Genomic DNA, 7,347 nt, shown 5'->3' with positions numbered 1-7,347 from the left:
GATTAAGAGGTAAAAGAGATAATCCCCATTTTGGCCTTATCACCATTGTAATCCATCTAAAGATATTTTAGATCAATGCCAGTTTCCATGAGGGTCTAGAAATAGCCAATCCCGTGAGGCAGATTTTGTTCGCGTAGACAGTCCAAGTGGTTTTACACTCATGTCATCTTTTACGACAACATCCAACCAATGTGCGTAGTGACATCACCGCCGAAGGACTGGATAACATTTCTAAAAGTAACTCGAGAGGGATAACCTAAGGACTCTAGCTTTGGTCTGGGACATCACCTGTTTTAACCTTCATCATCATGTATTTCATTCTTCAGGGGGGTTCTGACTACAATGTACTTTTTCTTAAAAACACAGATGCTCCGACATCTAAAGAAAATATTGCATTTAGTTTTGAAGAGTCTGGGAGAATTCACCGTTTTGTCGTATCAACAGTTTAAAAAATAGACTGTATTGATTTTTTTTTTTTGTAACGACAGTTTACTTCATAGTACAGACAATATTCGTACAAGCAAATATCTCACCTATAAAAACTTAAGCATAGGGCTTTACTTAAATGACTCCTTTGGTCTTGTTTGAAATTATTTCGTACTCTGGCTGTAAGGGAGTTTTTGAAAAAGTGCCCAAAATTTGGTCAATTTTAATCTCACGGGACCCCGGGCCATGGGGCTGAAATGCAGAACTCGGGTAGAAAACGATCAATGAAGCTAAAACTTTGGCATTTTACACGAGTCTGCATAAGGACTTTATGATCGCATGTGAGTGGAGTTTTAGGAAAATCAGTCAGTCGACCCCAATTTCCAAGTCTGCTCCGATCTCTCAGGCAGAGGCTCTTTAAGACCGAGTTTACCAGAAGACCAGGCAGGGGTGATACATGCCATCTCTCCTTTTTGGATGAAACTTTGCCAGATTGAAGGTACTACCCAACAACTCTAAAAGACAAAGTGGGCCGGCTTTGTGATTTTTCCCTTAGGAGTTAGACCCCCCCCCTGGTTTTTTGCCCAAAATCCCAAAAATGTCACTAAAATAAGCATCAAATTTAAACACCGCTCCTGCTTACAGAATACATTGAATTTTATTGGTATTTCACACAAATAAAGATTGGACGTATCTTAGTTCACACCAGGAATTTCAAGTCATTTGAAGTAACAGGTGCCAATCAGGGAATGTCATTTCCTACCCATGTCACGCAACATTTAGCTATAAGGCAAATTAGCTCAAATTCTGACCCAAATATTGCGTAAATCCAACTTTCTAAATCAAAACTAATTTCATCAAAGTTTAGAGTCACCCTTGGCCTAATGAAATCAAGAATAAAATTTTTGGCATCTGTTATTTTTTGGTAACAAAAGCTGTTCAAACATCATGACAAGAAACTAGTTTTAACAAAGAGACAAGGGCGAAATCTAAAAGTATTAGATATTATAGAGTCAGTTTATCAACGTTATTTCTATGTTAATGTCATCAACAAAGTCTTTGGATATTACTTAGGGCAGTGGAAGCTCAATGAATGCAAACCTCTTTGCAATATCCCTTAACCCTCAGACGTACAAGGGAGGGGGGGGGGAGTGGTGGATGCCATCCCCCCAATAAGGTATTTTCAAAATTTTGAAAAGACGATTTATTCTAAGGGGCTGAAATTTTCGTTAGCTGTTCATTCATCCTTTGCGGATATTTTGATATTTCGATTGTGTGTCCATCATTCTTTATGTTTCCATAGCAACCACTAGTTTCATGTAGGTTTGGCAAAAAATCAACTTTTTTTGACATAATTCTGTATTTTTTCCAGTTTTCTTTATCAAATTCCAGAAATTCACCAATTTGTACATTTCATAAGCATTTTGGCTTGATTTTGTATCAATTCTCATTATTTCTTGACTTTTTAAGAAAAAAGTAAAATCCAAGATGGCGGATCAACGATTGCCGGTCAAATGACGTCATTTGACATTATGACATCACAGCCATTGAATATGGTATCATTTTGTAGAACAAGCTCAGGGCTATCTAATCAATGTAAGTTTAATACGCTGTGCGGTAGCAGAACAAAACCCAGAGGGGTTCCTTAAATTTCCCCCTTATACCACGGTGGGGGTACGAGATAGCTGGTACGTCCAAGGGTTAAATAACAATGCAAAACACCTAAATTCTATTCGTAAAATCTAAATATGGAAATGAACGGCCGTGATGTTTGAATTCTAAAACATTGACTAGTTAGATGAGAGTTTTTCTCGGCATATCTTGCTTTTTAGATTACTCTTGAGACCATGCTCAATCATCACAGGTCAAATACTTGATCTTGCAATTGATTATTGTCAACTCTTACTTTACACTCGGCATACAAACTCATCAATCCTGAGAAGTATTCTTTGCTGAAATTATTGTTTGCCCTCATTCCAAGTTCAAAACACCCTTGAAATTTTCATTTTTCTACATCATTCACTCAAGTAAATCTCGGTAAACACGTACAGTTTGTATGTAAAACTTCAACTGTAAGATTGAGCTTTAACTAGCTTTTATGAAAATGCGTTTTTCTTCTGAAAGTTCCTATACTGAATTAACCGCAGATAAAGGTTATACCTCAAAGATGTTAACACAAAACATTGTAAATAATCGTATGTCTGCGAGTAAGATGTGTGAAAAAAATTGCAATTCTGACGAAAAATTGAGCCTCGAGCAGATGTAGTAGCTGAAATTATCTGAAACCTGGGGTCCAAGCGAGCACATATGATAACATACACGGCACCAGTGCCTTAGGTTTAGCAAGGTTTGGCTCAGTTGAACTTTTTAAATTTTTCTAGGCACTCGAGAAGCTTGAGTGGCTCTTGGCTATCGTTTTCTCTTCTGCTCAGTAACCTCCTGTGTATATCCGTAGCTCTATGGCGCTGTGAAATAAGTGATTTGTTATTTCTGGTCACAAGACTGTATTGCATGTTCTACATGGTGGATGGTAAAGTAGCTGGCAAGTAGCACTGTCTTCCTACTGCAAGTCTGATCAAGATCTCTTCTGCTTCATCCTGAGACGGACTCAGATCAGGCTGGTGTATGGCTAGTCGGCCACTTCTGTACATTACAGACAACATGCTGAAGTACTGCGCTATTTGGTCTGCAGCAAGGTACTATTCTTTGCGGGACTTTTTCCTGCCACTACTGTCTTGCACAGTCTCATCTTACTGCACTCATTCACTACACTTTCGTCCTGTCCCCTCACCTCCCAAGAATGTTCTTTTCAGATATGTGTTCACTTTCTTAGAAAAGCAAGTTCCTCTTCGTGATGTTTTCAGACCCATCTCTTTGAGATTTCTCATGTGGATCATGATCACTAAAGGACGTTTGGGATTTCAACCCATTTTATTTTGATGATGTCTATGCCATTTCTCTCTCTAACTTCATTAGGTGTTTACCCGCATCCATGTGTCTCTACAGACTGCAAAAGACTGCTGTGCTTTTGTGAATCCCTCTTCAGGGTAGGAGGAATGTACTCTTGTAACTTTGACAACTTGGGACTCTTCTTCAATAGCTTGCAAGGCCCTAGACCATAGTTAATAGAGGGGAATGGTTATGAAGCCTGGCAAACATCAAAGGAGCAAACAAAGATGCCAAGATTTGTGTTGGAAGGTCCACGACCGTGCAAAATCATTTTTTTTTTGCGCTCATACACTATGCATGAATTAACCAAAATGTTTCTATTGGTCAGTTACTCGGTCAGTAGTATACAACAATTGTGTTTTGTTCACGGTCAAGGCCAAAAACGAGAACAAAAACATACAACAAAGAACTTCGTTGAGTTTCCTAATAATCCCCTTCTATTAACTATGCCTAGACTGAGGCTGTTGGAGCTGATACTTGTCAAACTCCTGGCTGTAAAAGTAGCAGTCTCTCTTGCGATACATTTAAGGGCTGCTCTATGCATAAGTCTGTAGGCCCTTGAGGTCTTCTAAATCCATTCCTCCTGTGCAGGTGTGAAACGTTTACCAGGGCTCACATCATAAGCCTTCTACACTTTCAAACCTCCGGACTTGAAGCTGAAGAATTTTAGAGACAGGATCCCAGACATTGTGTGCTTCAAGGTCTGCCTGACTCTTGAGTCTTAACAATATTATTGATGCCTGACACCCTTTAACCCGCCATAGGATATCACTAGCACTTTTAATGTCGTGGCCTTCATTTATGTTACAACGCACATGGCTCTGCACTGTGGCAATTCCTCTGTCACAGAGGTCCTTTCCAGCCTGTGGATTGCCGAAATCATATCTGACGATCTTAATGCCTGTGCACTCTCTAAGGCTGGGAAGTGAGTGGTTGAGATGAGAACAGAGGTAACATCCGATTGTCGGAGACTTCGTGTTTCGTGCGTGTTTCTTTGTGGTTTTTATTATAAGTCTAGACATCATGTCAAGAGACAATGGACATTTAGTGACAGACTTTGATCAACCCGTTTTCTGATTATCACCTAGCAACGACCAATCACATTGTCTAATGAAACAGTATAAAGAGAAACATTTATTTCGTGCATTCAGAGTAGCTATTACACGCCCGTTGTAACAGTGAAAGCTAAGAGAAGAGATTAAAACGTGTGTTAAAACCCAAACGACTTTATTGATTGGGGCCTAGTTAGATTACCGAGTGACTAACCCTAGTGAACGGGGCTAAGTTCGCGAAACGATATTGTCGAGCTTTTCTTTCAAAAAAGTTACAATTGAGCAAAACATCGAAGCCATTCTTATCATTGGAGTGTACACATCTATAAATAGATATTGAAATCCCTTACGCAGTGGTAATAAATGATGAATAATAACAACAATAAATATAAAAAAATATAATAAATAATAATAATAACAACAACAAACTATTAATTATCACATAGTGATATTATTTGTTGCTGATCAAGGTCTTTGGTTCTTGTTCCCATGCTTTCGAAATTATATGCACAATGTTTATCTTTATACTAATTAAGATTTACTTGCCTGCCTGATGCAGCAAAGTAAAAAAAAAAAAAAAATCATAGATGTTTTTTTAACTCGATTCGCATGAAATGGATATTCATTGAGTGAGCTCAAGAGTTAATATATGAGGGCAAACAATAATGTCAGCAAAGAATATCTCTCAGGATTGATGAGTCTGTATGCCGAGTGTGAAGTAAGAGTTGACAATAATCAATTGTAACATCAAGTATGTGACCCGCCCATGATGATCGAGCAGGGTTTCAAGGGTAATCTAAGAAGTGAGATTTCCCTCGAAAAACTCTCATCTAACTAGTCAATGTTTTAGAATTTAAACATCACGGCCCTTTATTCCCATATTTAAGTTGTGCAAATAGAATTTAGGTGTAATGCACTGTAATTTTAACCCTCGGATGTAAAAGCTAACTAGCACCCCCACTGTGGTATAAGAGGGAAATGGATGGAGCCCTCTTAAGTTTGCGCTCTGTTTAGGCACAGCCAGATAAATTTACATTAATTAGACAGCCCTGAGCTTGTTCTACAAAATGATACCATATTTGTTGGTTGTGACGTCATATGATGCCAAATGACGTCATATAACCCGCCATCCTGGATCCGCCATCTTGGATTTTACTTTTTTCTTAAAAAGTCAAGAAATAATGAAAATTGGTACAAAATCAAGCCAGAATGCTTATGAAATGTACAAATTGGTGAATTTCTGGAATTTGACAAAGAAAACTGGAAAAAATACAGAATTATGTCAAAAAAAGTTGATTTTTTGCCAAACCTACATGAAACTAGTGGTTGCTATGGAAACATAAAGAATGATGAACACACAATTGAAATATCAAAATATCCGCAAAGGATGAATGAACAGCTAATGAAAATTTGAGCCCCTTAGAGTAAATCGTCTTTTCAAAATTTTGAAAATACCTTATTGGGGGGATGGCATCCACCACCCCCCCCCTCCCTTGTACGTCTGAGGGTTAAGGGATATTGCAAAGAGGTTTGCATTCATTGAGCTTCCACTGCCCTAAGTAATATCCAAAGACTTTGTTGATGACATTAACATAGAAATAACGTTGATAAACTGACTCTATAATATCTAATATTTTTAGATTTCGCCCTTGTCTCTTTGTTAAAACTAGCCTCTTGTCATGCTGTTTGAACAGCTTTTGTTACCAAAAAATAACAGATGCCAAAAATTTTATTCTTGATTTCATTAGGCCAAGGGTGACTCTAAACTTTGATGAAATTAGTTTTGATTTAGAAAGTTGGATTTACGCAATATTTGGGTCAGAATTTGAGCTAATTTGCCTTATAGCTAAATGTTGCGTGACATGGGTAGGAAATGACATTCCCTGATTGACACCTGTCACTTCAAATGACTTGAAATTCCTGGTGTGAACTAAGATACGTCCAATCTTTATTTGTGTGAAATACCAATAAAATTTAATGTATTCTGTAAGCAGGAGCGGTGTTTAAATTTAATGCTTATTTTAGTGACATTTTTGGGATTTTGGGCAAAAAACCAGGCGGGGGGGGGGGGGGGGGTGGTCTAACTTCTAAGGGAAAAATCACAAAGCCGGCCCACTTTGTCTTTTAGAGTTGTTGGGTAGTACCTTCAATCTGGCAAAGTTTCATCCAAAAAGGAGAGATGGCATGTATCACCCCTGCCTGGTCCTCTGGTAAACTCGGTCTTAAGTCCAATTCTAGATAATAAAATCAATGTGATGCTTGTGTTTCCGTGACCATGTTTGTTCTATCAGTTAGTCTGTTGAGAAGTACAGGACAAATTGAAAGGGTAAATCTTTTAACAACCTCCCCTACCCCCGGCCGACCCCACTTCTTCCCCAGCTAGCATAACGTCTTATATTAAGATAAACAGGCAGCTCCTTAGCGTAGTAACGTTTTATTACGGATCTCAAGGAGGAGAATTAGGCGTTAAGATATTTAGTTCATCCCCGGCATGATCTTCAAAATAATCAGAAAACTAAGAAATTTCAGTATTTAAGCGCCTGAACGCTCGGAACATTATTTTGTGATAGTGAATTCTAGCCTTAAAAGAATACCGGGGAGACAGCGAGGCTGAGTGGTAAGGGCCCCGGACTTGAAATCCGGAGGACGCGGGTTCAAGTCCCGCTCTGACTACTAAGCTAGAGTTGTTTCTTGGTAGACCCTCGTTCAGCCCCTCGGCAACTTTTGTAAATAGCCGATTGGTCTTCTCCCTTTTTAACCATGTTATGTTCATTTGCATTATTTGTTTCATCATTTGGTCTCATTGGCCCTGAAAAGCCCCATTGAGAGTGTGGTCAGTTAAGATATTTGTTTATCTTTTTTATTTATTTATTACCCAACTCAGTTATAACGAGAAAAATCTAAAATACTACTCTGCCAA

Source organism: Orbicella franksi, chromosome 2 (genome assembly GCF_964199315.1).
Source record: "Orbicella franksi chromosome 2, jaOrbFran1.1, whole genome shotgun sequence".
NCBI lineage: Eukaryota > Metazoa > Cnidaria > Anthozoa > Scleractinia > Merulinidae > Orbicella > Orbicella franksi.
Note: the sequence above shows the minus strand (reverse complement) of the source record.